Source organism: Jaculus jaculus, unplaced genomic scaffold (assembly GCF_020740685.1).
Source record: "Jaculus jaculus isolate mJacJac1 unplaced genomic scaffold, mJacJac1.mat.Y.cur mat_scaffold_37_1_1805170_arrow_ctg1, whole genome shotgun sequence".
NCBI lineage: Eukaryota > Metazoa > Chordata > Mammalia > Rodentia > Dipodidae > Jaculus > Jaculus jaculus.
This window is the reverse complement of record NW_025423493.1, coordinates 1357844-1377978: the sequence shown is the minus strand read 5'-3', so window position 1 is coordinate 1377978 and position 20135 is coordinate 1357844. Positions and strand designations below refer to the sequence as shown.

The 20135-nt window shown below is 40.3% G+C and overlaps 1 pseudogene; it reads left to right on the top strand.

The window, feature by feature from the left end:
* The window catches only part of LOC123457349, a 158683-nt pseudogene extending 138799 nt beyond the window's left edge, over positions 1–19884 (top strand).
* Positions 19885–20135: the final 251 nt, after the last annotated feature.

Genomic DNA, 20135 nt, shown 5'->3' with positions numbered 1-20135 from the left:
TCCTGACTTAGGTTTGGGTTTCCCGGTGGCCATGTGACCTTCTACCACACACCTGGAAGGTCCTTATATGGTAGTGATTTATCAGTCAGCAGCCTTCACACAGCCAATCCCTCTGCAACCCATACCCCGTACCTTTTCCTGCCACTAGATGAGCTCTTATAAGCTGTCGCGAGCACTCTCAAAGATGATTGGTTGAGAGGATTCCGCCCACGAAGGTCAATAATACTCAGATGCTGGTGTACTCGCAAAGGAGTTTACTGGGATGAAAGTCACACACAAGCAAGTCCAAACTATCACAACTAATATTATAGCTACTATAATATATATCCAAATTGTATTCATCACTACTAACACAAAAATATTTCTAACGAGTCTAACATGTATACAACCTGATATCGCGAGACTTGGGACGCAGTATCGCGAGACTCGGTCTCAACACAAGACTCGGTCTGCGAGATTTCTGACTTTACAACCTGGTGGCACGGGTCCATGCTCCGACTTTTTCCTCGGTTCGCGGTGTTTCAAGGCGAGTCTCGGTCGTCTCGGTCATTCGGACAGCGTGTCGGGCAGATGAATTCGGATCGGTGATGCGTCTCGCGGAGGTCTCAGTCCGGACTGCTGAGCAGCCGTTCAGTCAGTCATAGTGTCGGGAGGACTGGGACAACGGCTGCTGAGCAGCTGGGTTTTTTGTATTTTCCACTACTTATCTAGGGTTGCACACACACCTTCTGGTAATCTCTTACTATGTCATTGTACTCAGCTTACTCTTAGATTTTTGCTTACAAAGGTTGACTTTGCAATTTTACTCTCACACACAAAGAAAAACAAACTTATTTATCTAAACTGTCCCTGGACCATATGCTGGTCCTTACATGCTCATAACATTCCACCCCCTGACACCTGAAATGTAATCAGCATGAAAGGTGTCATGTACTGGTTATCCACTTCCCATAGGATACCAGAGTTGTCTCACAGGACAGGGGTTTACAGAGTCATACGGTCGCCTATCTGATGAGCTTGTAATGTTATCAAAGGGTCTGCATAATTTTATTGGTAAAGCAAGCATTTTTGTTCTTCTATAAGTTCTATGAAATTCGTACCAAGTTTTATAAGCAGAAAATTCTTTAAGCAAATCTCTTAAGAGAGGGCGTAATATTATTCTCATAGACCATGATTGCAGTGATTGTGGTTCTGTAGGTGCACTGATTGCAATGCAACAGTGCCAATCTCCATATAACAATTGCTCAGCTTCCTCCGGTCTATGTCTAATCATATTTCTACAAAGCTCATAATGGGCATGATTGCCTTTACAAATAAAGCATGAAAAAAGGCTAGCTAAGATATGTAGGAATTTGTCAATTGGATGTCTTTCAACATATTCTGTACCGTGACACATGAAATGAGTAAAGAGTAACAATAAGGAATCATCAGATCTAGGACCATTTAGGAATCAGGAAGAATATCTTGAGAGGCAAAAGTGGCAATCTGGCATATCATTATGGCGAAAGTTGAATCCCATGCGGTAAAATAGGTCCATGATGGGTCTAAGGTGTCTGTTGTAATGATGTCTCAGAGTAATGATCACACCGTTCTTCTGGATTAAATCACATTTCCTTCCAGAGGGATTTTTCTTTGAGCGAGGCATATTTCTTTCTCCTTCTGCAACATATTAGTAATCTCAACAAAATTATGCATGCAACAAGTATCATTATTACATACATGATCTCTTTAAACCATTCCCACCATCCATGTAGTGGGGTGCAAATAAAGTCGAGTTGTATCAATCTTGCCATATAATCAAAGAAGCTACATTTTTTGATTTGTTGTATCCAGTCCTTATGTATCATGGTATTTGTTCTAATCAATCCGACCAGATTATGTGTTTTAGTAATACTATGAGTTAAAGAATATTGTGCTTGTTGTATTTTCTTGTGGATTGAGTCTAATTGTTTTGAATTAAATTCTGCTACTTTTTCCAATTCTTGTGCTGTTTTTACAAATTGTTCAAAGTGTTCCTTTTCTAGTTGTTGTATAAAGATGTTGGGTGAAGAGTAAAAATGACTTTCTTGTAAGGATAGGGACGTCACCAGTGTCCTATTTAGAGTACTATGTGTTACTTTTGAGCAATTGTGTAAAACCCAGCATCCTGGTTGTGGGTTAAATGAGAAGATGTCATCTTCTTGAGTTGTACTATTGTAGTTGATACATGTGACATTAACATTATCTTTAGTGGTACAGATTAAGAATGACCAATCCCCTAAATCTGTGATGGAATCAATCATGGTTGAGGATGTAAGCCTTGTTTCTGCTAAATTTGTTATTGGTAGGTGTGGATAAATGTATGTATTAGCTCCTAAGTTATAGACATCATCTGTTGGGATGTATACAGGTGTATTGTTTAGGTTTATAAAGAAAAAGTGATCAATCGGTGTCACCCATTGTGCTGTAAGTGTTGTCCATGGGTCCGTTTTCTGGTCCCACCTTTGTGGTACAGATTTAGTATGAAATCCTTTATAAGCATTATCTAAGAAAACTTGTATTACATGTATCTTGCAAAAGCCTTCATCACATCCGCTATCCTCATTAGGGTCTAGGAGAGTTTGATATTCAGGAGTCCTTCTTCCTAGGCCTTGAATGAATAGCGTATCTAATTCTCTAGTCATTCTTTCTGCTGCTAGTTTATATTGTAGGCACATAAGGTTATTGTGATTGGTTATCATTCCTTCTGTGTGCCAAAGTTTGTCTCTTCCGTATTCTCTTTTAAAAATTTCTATTTCAGCACGCATTTGTTGTTGTAGAATATTTAATGAATCAATAGATCCTGATATAGCTGCCAGGGCCTCTGAAGTATGTCTGTTGAGTTGATTTATATGTGTGAGTTCAGCTTTTATGGGTTCTAACATAGCTGCAGATACACCTCTGCCCATAATACCTCCCAGTATGGCTCCTGCAAGGACTGCTCCTAATACCATAAACTGTAAAGGTTTCCTTTCCACCTTTATTGGGGTTGTATATTGTAATTGTTGTAGTTTGTCTGTAATGGACTGACAATATTTGGAGGGTGCTTTAAGAGCTTGTAGGTCGACTATCATAGAGATTTTTCTTATTTTAGGATATAATATAATTTTTGCTGGTGTAGTCATATCTGGTATTATCATGGGTGCCAATACCATATTTGGTGGTCTGGGCGGTGGGCATAAATATCCTTGAGGAAAATGGGCTGTGAATAAATGAAATTCTTCCTTGTTTTGATTAATTGTGCCTCTATAGATTAGTTTACCATCATGTAATGGGGTTATGCCTTCCCAAAGTTTATGTGTTAGAGGGATGTAATATATTTTATCCCAGTCTATCATAAGAGAATTATTTAAGCCTTTGGGTGTATGTGCGATCCATTCTGCTTGCATCCAATTTTGTTTACGTGGGTGTAGGGTCCATGTTGAAAAATGGTAGGGATGACCTGTGTGTATAGTTGTATGTGCATTATATGATGTTACGTTTATGTATTGCAGCCACAAGATAGATGTTGATACATTAGATGTACAGTGTGTAAAGAGTTTTGTTGCCGCAACTACCAATTTATTACCTGCAACTCTAAGGTAATAAGTACTATATGGTAACACATAAGAAATATTGGTTATTGTTTCTGTAATATTAATTGTTGGTATACTTATTGGGTTGTTTAGGTTATTGGCGTATCCTATGGTTAAGTTCCTTGTTTCAAGGAAATAAGTTGTTTCATTAAATGATATATCATATGGTATTGGAAAATCATCAATGTCTGGTAAGGATACGCATGCTGGAAGGGGTCTTGTTATTTTGTCAAATGACGTAATTTCTATTAGTGATGGAATACCTGGGATTTCCTCTGTGCCATTATATACATAATGTGAGGAGTTAAAGATGTAAATATTTGTGTGTTATGTAAGTATAATACTTTGAGGGGTTGTTGTATGATTACATCCATTAGGTTATCTATTGTCCATCGTGGTACTGAAATATTATATCTATTATTTGTAAAGGTTGTTATTGTTTTATCTATCTGATATTGTAAGCACAGCACAATTAATGTGCCCTTGCTGGTGGTGTTGGAATTTGTTTTAATGGCTTTGGCACATATGTATTGGGGAATTCCACAAGTGGTCTTTAATGAATAATCTCTAAGTTGTCCCCACGGTTGTGGTAATATTGATGTTAGTATAATTGGGAATCTCCAATGTTCCACTCCTAATGCTAAGATTCTATTCCAAAAGGACCAATCCCAATGATCTGATGTGTTAGCTTCGGGGCCTGTATGTTGGTTGTATTTTCTAATATAATGTGTCCAAAGTGGTGCTCCATTATAGTCTATAGGTGTCAAATTACCATAGAAGGGTAAGTTTGGGAATTCAGATATGCATAATATGTTGTATTTTGTAATGTTATATGGTAAATTATCTCTAATTCCAATTGCCCTGATTTGTAGTTTCTTTAGAAAGGATTTTGGGCATTTGTTCCCTCATGGTTCTGGTAGAGGTGGCATCCGTTCTTTAATAAAGATAGGTGTGAACATATCGTCCACCCATTGGCAGCCTCTAGTAATATTATTTGCGAATGACATATGTAAGGGTAATTCTAGGTCATCAAAAAGAAGTTTAGGACCATTTACCTCATAATGGGTACATGGGTCTGGTTTTGGTACTGGTATTGGGATGTTATGTGTATCAAAATCTAGGATATCAGTGTCATTGCCATCATCAGTGTCATTATATTCACTATAATCATAGTAGTCAGAGAAGAAGGTTCCTTCTTGAAAAGATTGGGTTGTTCTATTGAACATCAGGCCATGATAATATCCATAAGCTTGGAAAATCATTGGTTTAAACCAAGATCTCACAAAGGTTGTGTTCATGGCCATTCCACATGTGAAATATGGGTTATATTCTGTGTTAAATTCTTCCATCTGTGTTTCTACTATCCTATATTTATTATTAACTTTAATATGCATTTTGTTAATCTTCCATATCCTCCATGCTGAAGCATAGATTGCCATGTGGCTTGTTTTGTTTCCCCATAATTCTATCCCATGGCATTTTAATGGGTTTTGCTCATCTAAATCGGTAGCATTATAGAGCATATCTGCCATGAAAGTTTTATAATGATATGAATGTCCTATTGCTTTCCTATATTCTTCACATCCCATATACCATTGGTATTCCATACAGTAGGAGTATTTTCTCCAAAAGCTAGCAAATATGTTCCTTATTCTGGTAAAAGTTCTTATATCGCTCCATACTTCTGGAAATCTATTAGTAATATTCTGGAACTTAACCTCATATTTGTCCCTAATAAATTCTGTATCTTCTTGGGCTGATGTAATTATCATAATCATAAGAAATGAAACCAACATAATGTGTAATTTATGGCCTTTGTGCCTGGGTGTGCTATGGTGCGATTTTCTACCATGGTGTGGTTCCAAATAAGGAAACAAAAATTCCATACCAGGTCCAATATGGGTAGTGCGATCCAGATGAGCACTACAAAAATGGATAGGAATATTAATGTAAGTTTAATTATCTTGTTCCAGGACCACATTTATGCAATATTTTCTAGTTTAGCTAGTTTGAGATCTCCCTTACCTTGCGTGATCCACGCGTTATTTCCTGTTCCTTGGGCCACAATCTCGGCCTTTGTGATCAGATTATTTTTCTGATTCCTGTGGAGGCATAGATGAGATCTTATTAAATCTCTGTTTCCCTCCACTGGATATTCCAAAAATGGTTGTAATTTTAGGGCCTCTTGTAAGGGGCTATTTCTGTTTAATCTAGGTCTCTGATTTAATTCTAATGTAGAATATAGTAGTGCTTTTTCTAATGGTTCGCCTATTCTGTGTGTTAATTGTGTTTTTAGCAATCCATTAAAATGTTCTATGGCTCCAGCACTTGTTGGATTGTATGCTTTATGAAAGTCCCACATTATTCCTAAATTCTTTGCTATTCCTTGTGTAAGTGTTCCTGTAAAGTGTGATCCCTGGTCGGATTGAATGACTTGTGGTGGTCCATATTGGGCACACCACATTAACAAGGTCATGATGCATGCTTGCTGGTCTGGATGGTTACCTGGTCTTGTCATAGCTAGTCCTGTAGTAACATCAATCATAGTGCATGCATATTTATTTATAAATCTTGGCAATGGTCCAATAAAATCAATCTGTACCAGAGTATTAAATCCCATTTTATAACCAACTTTTCCATGATTATTCTTATTGAACCTCAACTTGCTATTGGGACAATTAACACACATTTTTAAGGCTTGGTTTATAGTATGCCATGTAACTTTCAAATTCCTTTGATCAAACCACTGTTTTAAGGCATGGGCACCAATGTGTCCCATAGCATTGTGGAGATTCAATATCTCCTGTTTATGAATATTAATAGTCTCAGAGGAACCCAATGTTCCCTGTTCTGTATTTTCTGGGTTGTGTATTTTATAAGTTGTTACAATTTTCTTTTTCAGAGGACCAATGTCCTCTACCTTATATTGTTTTTTGATTTTAATATTGGTTAATAGAGCTGCTAATCTGTCCACAACCTCATTATTCTTATGGGTTTCATCTTGTTTTCCTGTATGGGCATCTACATGATGTACAATAATTTTAACTGTTTCTGAGATTTTATCTAGTTCTTTCCATATTTTGTCTGACCATAGTGGTTTACCATTTATTTTCCAGTCTGCTCTACGCCATTTACCTGACCAGACTGCAATTCTATTGGCTACACACCAGGAATCTGTATATAAATTTAGCTCTTTTTTATTTTCTTTTTGAGTTTGTCTTGCAGCTAAAAGTGCTGCAATTACTTCAGCATGTTGTGCAGATTTATCAGTTCCTTGGTCTGTAATAATCATACCATCACTTGGCCTATAGGTGGCAGCTTTCCAGTTTACTCTGTTATTAGAGGTTGTTGAAGATCCATCAGTGAACCAAGCGTTCGGGATGCCTTGTTGGAACTCCTTAACGCCCCACAGACCAATGGTCCGATCTGGGCCAGGTTCCTTTATTTTAGGTATCACCTTTGGACTTATTAGCCATTCTGATTCCTCTGGTGCTGGTTGTGTTCTCAGTATGTTCTCTGAGTTCTGGGGTATCTTGCCTTGTGTAGACACTTCATTGTGCTTCACAAAGTCATTTAGATACCATTTCCATTGTAGCACCTTTCCTTCCATGGGCAGTCCAGCCCAGGCTTGCTCTGGTGCCTTAATCCAATCCATGATTGGTATTTCCGTTCTCAGAATGACCTTATGGCCTCTAATTAGAGAATGAGTAGTTCTGCATGCCTCATAGGTTGTCCATATGGTTTTCTCAAATAATGAGAACTTATTATCAGACCAAGGAAACCTTTTACAATAAAATCCAATTGGTGTTAATCTATTTCCTTTTGCAAAAATATTCCAATTACCATAACCTGAAGTAAATAATATTTCAATAATAATAATATCACCTGGTTGTGTGTAGCCAAGGTCCTTGTATTGTTTGATCAGTTCTAATATAGTGGTCACTGCTTGTTCTTGGGCTGTTTCCCATACAAAAAATCCTCAGCCTTTTTTATTATTTTATATAATGGCTGGAGTATTCGTTGCAGATATGGTATGTGTTGGCGCCAATAGCCGAACATACCAATTAAGTGCTGTACCTGTGTTTTATTTTGTGGTCTCTCTAATGCATTTAATTTTTCTATCACTTCATCTGGAATTTTTGGTCCACTAGTTGTCCAATGTACTCCTAGGAACTTAACTTGTTCTGCTGGCCCCTGGATCTTGGATGGATTAATTGTCCAACCATGATCCCTTAAGTGTTGGATTAATTTTTGGGCTGCAGTAGCCACTGTTTCTTTATCTTGTCCTAAAATCAATAGGTCGTCTATGTAAGTTAAAATTTCCACCCCCTGGCACTCAAAGTCCTCTAAAGTGCTAGTTAGGGTGGTATGGGCTATTACTGGACTGTTTAGATAGCCTTGTGGCAGTCTCAGAAATTTATATTGTTTATTCTGCCAAGTGAAAGTAGTAATTTCTTGGGAATCTGGGTGCAAGGGAATACCAAAGAACATGTCTGATAAATCTATACTTGCCAACCATTTAGGGGATGCTTGTCTAATCCTGAGGAAAATGTCCTCTACATCAGGTAATGAGCCAGGCATTTTTGGACTTTTCTCATTAATTTTCCTGTAATCTACTGTGAATCTCCATTTACCATTGGGTTTCATTACCGGCCAGACGGGTGAATTATAATTAAAACTCTGAGTTGGTGCCACTATGCCTTCCTTAAGCAAATCCTTCAATGTATTGGTAATATCCTCAATTCCTCCTTTTATAGGGTATTGAGGGGTAAAAGATGGGGGAATTTTTGGTAATCTTACTGGGTCCATTTTTACTTCTGCTAAATTAACAAATACCTTTTTAATAGCCTTATTATTTAAAAATTCTGGAAATATTTTCCTTATTTCATTAATTCCTAGAACGTTAGAGGGTGCTGTTAAGCTTGCGGCTTCTATATCTATAAGCTTATCATAAACTTGTAGACACACATTTATTACTGGTGCATCTCTATGAGAATTTATTCCTTGTATAGAAATATATTTTTTAGCTTTTTCTTGATTAGGATGAGTAGTAATTATACTTATCTGGCTACCGGTATCTAGTAGCCACTTGGTAGGTATTAGTTTATTTTTTAATTTTATGGGAATATTTACAAACGGTCTGCTGTCATAGTTTCCTAGATTTATCTGGAAAACCTTGGTGGGTGGGGGAGGAGATTCGCGTGGTTTGTTTTGCACGTATTCCGCCCAGCAGGGGGCCCTGATGGGCCCCGTCGTCCTAAAAAAGCTCTGGAATAATTTGGTCTACCAAAGGGATAGTTTCTTTGGCCAAAAACACGGCGAAAGTGGCCCGTGGGTCCCTTAGGCCTTATAGGCATTGTATTTCTATTTCCAAAGGGTCTTATTTTAATATTAAAATAAGGTCTGGGTCTGTCCTTGTTCCCATTAAACCTCTTCCTGCGAAGTGTCCGTGCCTTAACTTGAAAAGACACTACATTTTCTGCTTCAAGTTCTCTGAATCCTTTAAAAAACTGAATAGCATCAGCTATAGTTTCTGCACCTTGTAAGTTACCTACAAGACTCATTTTTAGATGTTGTGGGGCACCCTTAATAATGAGCCTTCTAAAAGCAGGTAATAAAGGTGGGGCTTGTGGTGTCTCTACCTGATTATACACATAATATAATACTCCCAGTTTTCTGCAAATTTGTATTGCGTCTAAATATGAATTCCACCTTCCTGCAGTTTCAAATTGAGTTAAGTCCAGAGAGGGGAAAGCTAATCTCCAAGCTGCAGTCAGCCAGTCTATCAGGGAATGGGTGTCACCCTTTGAAGTTTCTAAAACATGTTCTAAAGCTTCATGAATGGAGGGGTTTTCAATAATACCTCTAATTTTTCTCATTTCTGTTTCATGAAGCATCACTGTGTCTGCCCCCTTTTCCCATAATTTTACTAAATACTGGGCATCCTTTAGTCCATTCTGTGCATAATCCCTCCTTAAATCAGACAATTCTTGGGGACTAAAGGTTCTGGACTCCTCTATGCAAGTTCCCGGTTTAGCGGGGGCTTTAGACCAATTAGGAGCTAATTTTTGTATAGCTCTACCCATGGGAGTCCTTTTTGTAGTAGTAGTAACCAGGAAGGAGTAAGAAGCACCAGAAGGGTTGATCAGGTCCTTCTGCTTCTTCACAATATTCATGGCTAGCCTTTTGCCCATTAATCTGTCCTTGTCTAAATCTTGCACAGTTTTCATTAATACTGCCGGCACCTGTTTTTTAGAAACTGATTCCACAAAGGGTTTAACTCTTTCTGGGTTAATTAAATCCAAATCAATATTAATTGGCTCCATTCCTATCCTAGACTGTACTGCTTCAGCAGTAGTTCTCCATTTGTCTTCCTCTTCTGAGGAGGGAGGTTCTCCTGTAACTGGAGAAACCTTTATTCCCTTCAGTTTTTTAATTAGGGAATTCATCTCCACAATAGGTCTGATAACCAATAAAGAAACTTAACTTCTCGTTTGCGAATATACCAGGTCAAATTCGATGGATTTTCTAGTCTCATGAGCTGTTCAAATTTTAAATCAGCTCTTCTTTCAATCCTGTTGCTTAGAAATTTCCACATAAGTTCTGCCTTAGTGACACGGTTCCAATGCGCATCAACCCGCTCTTCCTCCTGTTACAGAGTTGGCATCGTGGCGTCAAGTTACCGATACTTCCGCACCCTTAGGGAGGGTGGTGTTTTCTCGGCCGGGCTTTTTCCAGCACCAATACCCGCTCTTCCTCCTGTTACAGAGTTGGCATCGTGGTGGTTGGTACTAACCCATCGGTCACTTAGTCATACACTTAGTTTCAATTTCAAAGCTAGGATTTCTAGAAGCTATAATTTGAAATTGACCTTCTAATTATGGCGGATCCTGCCGACTACACCAGCTGTCGCGAGCACTCTCAAAGATGATTGGTTGAGAGGATTCCGCCCACGAAGGTCAATAATACTCAGACGCTGGTGTACTCACAAAGGAGTTTACTGGGATGAAAGTCACACACAAGCAAGTCCAAACTATCACAACTAATATTATAGCTAATATAATATATATCCAAATTGAATTCATCACTACTAACACAAAAATATTTCTAACGAGTCTAACATGAATACAACCTGATATCGCGAGACTTGGGACGCAGTATCGCGAGACTCGGTCTCAACACGAGACTCGGTCTGCGAGATTTCTGACTTTACAACCTGGTGGCGTGGGTCCGTGCTCCGACTTTTTCCTCGGTTCGCGGTATTTCAAGGCGAGTCTCGGTCGTCTCGGTCGTTCGGACAGTGTGTCGGGCAGATGAATTCGGATCGGTGATGCGTCTCGCGGAGGTCTCAGTCCGGACTGCTGAGCAGCCGTTCAGTCAGTCATAGTGTCGGGAGGACTGGGACAACGGCTGCTGAGCAGCTGGGTTTTTTGTATTTTCCACTACTTATCTAGGGTTGCACACACACCTTCTGGTAATCTCTTACTATGTCATTGTACTCAGCTTACTCTTAGATTTTTGCTTACAAAGGTTGACTTTGCAATTTTACTCTCACACACAAAGAAAAACAAACTTATTTATCTAAACTGTCCCTGGACCATATGCTGGTCCTTACATGCTCATAACAATAAGCCCATTCCCACAACAAATAAATGAGCTGTTCTCTGACACAGTCCCCCAGTGTTTCTTCCTGCCCACTCATGGCCACTGAAGACCTTGTTCCACAGTTGCCTGCAAAGCCTAGGAAACAAATACATAGTGAGTGGCCCCAGGGTGAGCAGGAACCACAACTGGCACCTGAACAGGGACACTCTGATGCACCAGGATAGGTGAGTGCCCCCCACCAAGGGGCATCAGCCTCTGTGGCATTGCCTCCACCACTGAGGGCTGGCAGGTTTTCCCCTTTCCTCCTTTACTTTCAGTTTGCACTATCACTAGAGACCAAATAAAGTGAAAGGGGACCTTATGTCTCTTGGATGAGGCCACTCTTTGGCATTGATTAAAGGCCCCTAGACCTCTTTCTGGACTCCCACATCCCACATGGGTGTTGGTAACAATCCCCTATTTCTCTCCTGAACAAGAAACTGGTAATACAACAACCTCTTAAAAGCCTGTAGGATGGTCATTGGCCTCTTAAACTTGCAGGCGGGCTTGTGTCTGGACCTTTAGGGAATTCTCCATGGTGCTATCCAGCCCTCAGGAATATTTCCCTTTGGTCTTGGTGTCTTTACTCTTTTTCTATAATGAGTAATATCACCTCCCACCAAAAAGAGTTACAAATTTGAGGTTTACCAGCACATCACAAGGCTAGAGTCTTTAAGTGTTCCCAGAAGGAAGCCATCTCCTTTTAGGAATAAGTCCTCTAGATTTCCCCCTGCATGATTTCTGGGGATCCATATGACCCTGACATAGCTTATCTAGCCAGGAGATGGGAAGTTCAGGAAGGAACCCTCCTCCCCCTTTCCTTCCAATTGTAGTGGCTATTAGACACTGTATTGGTCCTTCTAAGACCATCACCATGCCAAAATCAGATGATGACTCCAATGAGGCAGAACCCAAGGACCAGCCAGTGGCAGAATTGAGTTCCCTTGTAAAGGCTATGGAAGAAATTAGTAAGAAAATTACTCTAGACGCCCCTATGCTCACCCACATTTATCCACTCCTACAACCTTACCTATATCCTGAACCAAGCTGTCCTCCTCCGGACTCATGTTACACAGGCCAAAAGAATCCCATTATGATAAATTCCCTTGACCAGGACCCTTCTCTATCCACCCCCTCACTGACAATCACACAACTATGTGAGCTCTGGATAACCATACAAATACATACAATCAGGGAATCACAACTTTTTCTGTTAATGTCCAACCAACTGGGGCTCAGCCCCTAAAATATTATTCATATCAGGCCAATGACCTTAAATAACTCAGATGGGCAGTCAGGGAGGATGGGATGCATAATCCATGGAGTAAGTCACTCCTTGAGAGCCTATGGGGCTCCCTTAACAACTCCCAGGACTGCTGTGACATCTTCTGGTCTTTGCTGCCTAGCCCCCTATTCCTTCAATGGGAAGCCCTCTATAGAAATGAATGTCTCCAACAAATAAGAAGGAATCAAAACCAACAAAACACCCCCTAGGGCTTTGATGAGCTGTTTGAACAGAGTTATTTCTTCACAGGAGTCGAGCAGACCCAACAACCCCCAGGGTACTATGACCAAGTCCACCTCTGTGCTCTTCAAGCATGGGATAGAATATACTCTCCTCTAGCCCCCAAGATAATACCTCCTCCTCGCTGTTCCTCTGTCAGAAACCAGAGGAAACACTCTCTGACTTTATATTAAGAACAAGAATGAATCTAGAAAAAAAAAAAACAAAACAAATGTACTAGACCCCTGGGATGAACACTGGTGGATGGGGGTGACAGGAAAACTTTAGGCTCATGGCCTTGCACTGTCTCCCTCTGCCAACCTTCATATCTCTAGAGAGCTTGGCTCCATTTCTCACCTGGTTCTTACCACATTCTTTCACAGGAAAAACAAGTCAGAAAAGAGACAAGCCGTCATAGCCTGAGCACAATACATCCAATAGATGGCCACTCTTTTCCCCTTTACCAACCACCCCAATGCTTCTATCTGCTTCTTTTGTGCATCTACCACCCATCCCCTATGAACTATGTTCCCTATTAATGCCACCCTTGAATACCCCACATCTACAGTGAACTTTTCTGAACCCATTATAAATCCAATGATCCCACCACCTGGTTCTCTAACCCCTTACTCATTTGGCTCATCCCCTTCCTTGGCCCCCTCCTGACTACAGGAACCCTGTTACTTGTGGCTCCCTGCCTTATCACATTTCTCAGACAACAAATAACTAACATCACTAAGGTCGCTACCAATCAGGCTCTCATGTATCACCTCCAGGACACTGGCGGCTAAAGTATGCCTGAGCTGTTAGGTACAGCTAAGGGCCCCAGGCCACAGGAGGTTGCAGCAGGCCTAGACCCTGATAATCTCGCCTTGGGACCATAGGAGTGGGGCCCTCTCCCTCCCTTTGCCTGGGGCACCTGGACATCCTGATAAGACTTAGGTTTTGGTTTACCTGTGGCCATGTGACCTATTACTGTTCAGCTGGAAGTTCCCTATATGTTAAAGATACATCAGCCAGCAGCCTTCACACAGCCAGTCCCACAGTGACCCATACCCCATAATTTTTACCAACACTACATGAACACTTATAAGCCTATTCTCCCAACAAATAAATGAGCTGTCCTCTGACCCAGTCTCCCATGTGTTTCTTCCCATCACAATCATGGTCACTCAAGACCCTGCTCCACAGATGCCTGGACAAACCTGGGAAACTGATGCACAGTGGCCACAGGGCAACCAGCAACCACACCCAATGTCACAACAAAATGCTAACCTGTGGCATCACAAAGTCGCACTCTGATTTCACAATTACACATTGCGATAACACAAAGACCCATTATGACATCACAGTGCTCAGCTGCAATATTATGACACTCTACTGTGATGTAAAAAAGCTCCACTGTGACATAACAATATTCTAATTTGATGTCACATATTCACACTGTGATTTCACAATGTCCCACTTCCTCAACATAATGTCCCAATGTGACATCATAGAGCTGAACTGTAACATCATAATGTTCCCATGTGACATCACAAAGCTCTATTTTGACATCAAAAAGCCCCACTGGGGCTGGAGAGATGGCTTAGCGGTTAAGTGCTTGCCTGCGAAGCCTGAGGACCCTGGTTCGAGGCTCGATTCCCCAGGACCCACGTTAGCCAGATGCACAAGGGGGCACATGCATCTGGAGTTCGTTTGCAGTGGCTGGAGGCCCTGGCGCGCCCATTCTCACTCTCTCTCTATCTCCCTATTTCTTTCTCTGTCTGTCGCTCTCAAATAAATAAATAAATTTTTTTTAAAAAAAGCCCCACTGGATTTCATAGTGCCCCACTGTGATATTTCCATGTTGCACTGTGACACCATAATGACTCACTATCTCATGATAATGCTTAGGTTTGATACAATAAGATTCAGATATAACATAACAAAACCAACTTATTCATTGCAATGCCCCACTATGACATCAAAATGTCCCACCATAACATCACATTATCCCACTGTGACATCACAGTATCCCACTCTGATATATCAATGCTCTACTCTGATATCACAATATCAATGCCACATCAATGTGTGCAGCTGTGAGGTCACAATACCATATTGTGACTTCACAAAGCCTTACTCTAATTTCACAATGATACACTGTGATATCACAAAGCTCCATTATGACATAACAGAGCCCTACTGTGATATTACAATGCCCTACTGTGTTATAACAATGCTCCCCTGTGATATGATGTCAAAATACTCCAATATGATATCAAAAATCCCCACTATGGTATCATAGTGCTCCACTATTCATAAGAAAACTCTTGTCTGACATAAAAGTTCCCCAATATGATATCACAGTGGTCTACTGTGACATCACAATTTCCCATTCTCTAATCAGAGTGTCCCACTGTGACATCACAGAGATGAACTGTAATACCGTAATGTCATAGTGTGACATCACAATGTCCTATTGTGACATCAAAAGCCCCTGAGATTTCATAATGTCCCACTGTGATACCACAATGCTCAAATGTGACATCAAAGTTAATGCTCAGGGCTGGAGAGATGGTTTAGCAGTTAAGCGCTTGCCTGTGAAGCCTAAGGACCCCGGTTCAAGCCTCAGTTCCCCAGGTCCCACGTTAGCCAGATGCACAAGGGGGCGCATGCGTCTGGAGTTCGTTTGCAGAGGCTGGAAGCCCTGGCACGCCCATTCTCTCTCTCTCCCTCTATCTGTCTTTCTCTCTGTGTCTGTCGCTCTCAAATAAATAAATAAATAAAAAGTTAATGCTCAACTATAACATCATAAAGCTCAGATGTGACATAAAAAAACAACTTATTCATCTTAATGCTACACTGTGACATCCCATTTCACCACTGTGACATCACAGTGTCCCACTGTGATATAACATTACTCTATGATAACAAAACAATACCTACTGTCACACCACAGTGTTCAACTATGACATCACAATATTCTATTTTGACAACACAAATCCCCATTGTGTTTTCACAATGCCACACTATGCCACCACAAAGCCCTCATCTGATACCACAATTCCCCACTGAGATATAACAATGCTTCACTCTGAAATCATAATACCCTAAAGTGATATCACAAAGCTCCACTGTCATTTCACAATGCCCCACTGTGCTATAACAATGCACCACCATAAAATCACAATGACTCACTGTCTCATGATAGTGCCCAGCTATGACATCAAAATGCTCCCATGTGACATAATAAACTAATTTTTTCATTACATTGTCCCATTTTGACATCACAGTGCCCCACTGTGACATCATATTGTCTCACTTTGATATAATAATGCTGTACTGTGACATCACAATACACTATGTCACATCACATTGCTCAGCTGTGAAGTCACAATACCCTAGTTGTGATATCAGAAAGCCCTACCCTAATTTCACAATGACTCATTGTGACACCACATCATTGTTCATCACATTGTCCCATTTTGACATCACAGTGCCCCACTGTGACATCACATTGTCTCAATTTGATATAATAATGCTGTACTGTGACATCACAATACATTATGTCACATCACATTGCTCAGCTGTGAAGTCACAATACCCTTGTTGTGATATCAGAAAACCCTACCTTAATTTCACAATGACTCATTGTGACACATCATGACTCACTCTCTTATGGTAATGCCCAGCTTTGACATCACAATGCTCCCATATGACATAATAAAGCCATTTTTCATCACAATTCCCACTGTAACATAACAATGCCCCACTGTAATATCACCATGATTTTCTGTGATATCACAGTACCCTACTGTCACAACAGAAATCTCAACAGTAACATCACAATTACCCACCTTTCTCACCACAGTACCCAACTATGAGATTCCAAAGTCCAGCTGTCACACTACAATGACAAACCAACTGAGCAAAATACCCCAATAGTGATATAATAAATGTACACTTTACTTCACAAAGCCCCACTCTTAAATCACATTGCTCCACTATGACTGAACGTAACCTCTCTGTGACATCATAATGCACCACGGTGATATTACTGTGACCCACTGTCATAAAACAATGCCCCACTGTGACATCATAACACCCTATTATGACATAACAAAGGCACAGTCTGAATTAACAATGCCACAGAGTGACACCACAAAGCCCAATTGTAACAACATATTACCTCACTGTGACATCATACTGCCGGACTGTGATATAACAATGCTCCACAGTGACATAACAATACCCAGTGTGACATTAGAGAGCCTCACTATGATTTCATCATGCCCAACTGTGATATCACAATGCTCCACTCTTCATCACAAAGTTCTTCTATGACATCACAATTCCTCACTGTGAAATCACAGTGGTCTACTTTTACATCACAATGACACACTCTCTCATCAAACTGTCTCTGTACATTGCAGAGCTGAACTATAACACCATAATGTCCCAGAGTGACACCACAATGCTATATTGTGACATCAAAATTCCCACTGATATTTCACAATGCCCCAATGTGCTAGCAAAATGCTCCACAATGACATCACAATGACTCACTGTTTCATGAAAATTCACAGCTATGACATCACAATGCCCCCATATGACATATAGTAAAACCACCTTGTTAACCACAATGCCTCACTGTGACATCACAGTGCCCACTGTTACATCCCAATGCCCAACTGTGCTATAACAATGCTCTATTGTGACATCACAATATACTAATATTATACCACAAAGCCCCACTATTATTTCACAATGCCCCACTGTGATATCACAATGCTCCACTATTGATCACAAAGCTATTCTGTGACATCACCATTAACTACTGGGATATCACAGTGGTCTACTTGATATCACAATGCCCCACTTTCCCATCATAATATCCCACTGTGACATCACCAAACTGAACTGTAATATCATAATCCAGTATGACATCACAATGCCCTTTTGTGACATCACAAAGCCCCACTGTGATTTCAAAATGTCCCACTGTGATATCACAATGACTCACTGTCTCATAATAATGTCCAGCTAATAAAACACAATGCACCTATATGACATAACGAAACAAACTTATTCATCAAAGTTTACCACAGTAACAGACAATTCCCACTTTGACAACACATTGCCCCATTGTGACATCACAGTATTCCACTGTGACATACAATACTACACTCACATCCATCACAATGCTAAGCTGTGACTTTACAATACCATATTGTGAAAACACAAAGCCCCTCTATATGTTCACAATGTGCCCCTGTGACACCAAAAAGCACATTGTGATATCACTGTGACCCACTGTGACATCAAAATGCCCTAATGCACTATAGAAATACCTTACTTGACATCACAATGTCATAATATGACATCACAAAACCCAATCTGCATTTCACAAAGCAGCAGTGTGACATCACAAAGTCCAATTTTGATATCACAGTACCCCCACTGTGACATCATAATGCACAACTCTTATATAACAATGCTCTACTATGAGATCACAGTACCCTAACATGACATCACAAAGCCCCACTAGGATTTCACAATGCCCCACTGTGATATCCCAATGTCCATTGTTTATCACAAAGCTGCTCTGTGACTCACAGTAAACTATTGTGATATCATAGTGGTCTACTGTGACATCACATTGCTTCACTCTCTCAACATAATGTCCCACTGTGACATCACTGAACTGAACTGTAACATCATAATATCCCAGTGGTACATCACAATGCCCTATTGGGACATCCCAAAGCCAACTGTGATTTCACAATATGCCACTGTGACATCACAATGACTCACTGTCTCATGATAATGAGCAGGTATGACATCAAAATGCTCCTCTAAAGCATTATAAAACCAGATTTCTCATCAAATGCCCATTGCAACATAACGATGCCCACTGTGACATCACATTGCCCCAATGTGACATCAGTTTCCCACTGTGCTATAACAATGCTCCACTGTGCTGTCACAATATCCAATGTCACATGACAATGCTGAGCTGTGATGTCACAGTATCTTTTTGTGACATCAGAAAGCCCCACTCTGATTTTACAATGCCCCACCGCCCCATTGACATCACAGTGCTATAAAATGACATCACAATGCCCCACTATGATATCACAATATTCCACTGGGACATCACCATATCTCACTGTCTCATCACAATGCCCAACTGGGACATCACCCTCCCCCCGTGATATCATATTGCCATACTGTGATTTCACAATACCTCACAGTGATGTCACAACATCCCACAGTGACATCACAATATCCTACTCCCACATCACAATGCCCACTGTGATGTCACAATACACTAATGTGACATTTAAAAGCCCCACTCTAAATCACAATTCCCCACTGTAGTTCCAAAATGGTCCACTGGATGGAGCTCAAATGTAAACCTAAAGTTGGGTATATGAAGAAGCAACCAGACATCACTAACAGTATGCGGGCCATAACTTGTGGACTGGCTAGTTGAAGTGGGAGAAGAATGTGAACTCCAGAAAGAGACCCTGAATTTGGCTGTGAACTACATTGATCGGTTCCTCTCGTCCATGTCTGTGTTGAGAGTCAAGCTTCAGCTTGTAGGCACTGCTGCTATGCTGCTGACTTCAAAGTTTGAACAAATATACCCCCCAGAAGTAGCAGAGTTCGTGTACATTACAGATGATACCTATACCAAGAAACAAGTGCTGAGAATGGAGCACTTAGTTTTGAAAGTCCTTGCTTTTGACTTAGCTGCACCAACAGTAAGTCAGTTTCTTACCCAATATTTTCTGCATCAGCAGCCTGCAAACTGCAAAGTTGAAAGTTTAGCATTGTTTTTGGGAGAATTAAATTTGATAGATGCTGACCCATAACTGAAGTATTTGCCATCACTTATTGCTGGAGCTGCCTTTCACCAAGCACTCTACAGAGTCACAGGACAAAGCTGGCCTGAATCACTTGTACAAAAAACTGGATGTACCCTGGAAAGAAAGTCTTAAGCCTTGTCTCATGGACCTTTACCAGGCCTACCTCAAAGCACCACAGCATGCACAACAATCAATAAGAGAAAAGTACAAGAACTCAAAGTATCACGGTGTTTCTCTCCTCAACCCACCAGAGACACTAAATGTGTAAGAGTGAAAGACTGCTAAAATGAAAATAATCCAAAGCCAAGGTTGTATAGTTATTATCTTGGGTTTTGATTCCACAATTATTTCTGAATGTCAATGTTATAGCCACACTCAAATTATGGTAATCTTTTACTTTTAATGGTTTTAAATTTGTGTGTCGTTTATATATGTATCTTAGATATTGGCTAATTTTAAGTGTCTTTGTTAAGGTATTAATGATGCCAGCTGTCAGAATAATTAAGAATAAACTGATTTGGAGAGCTTTAAGTCAAA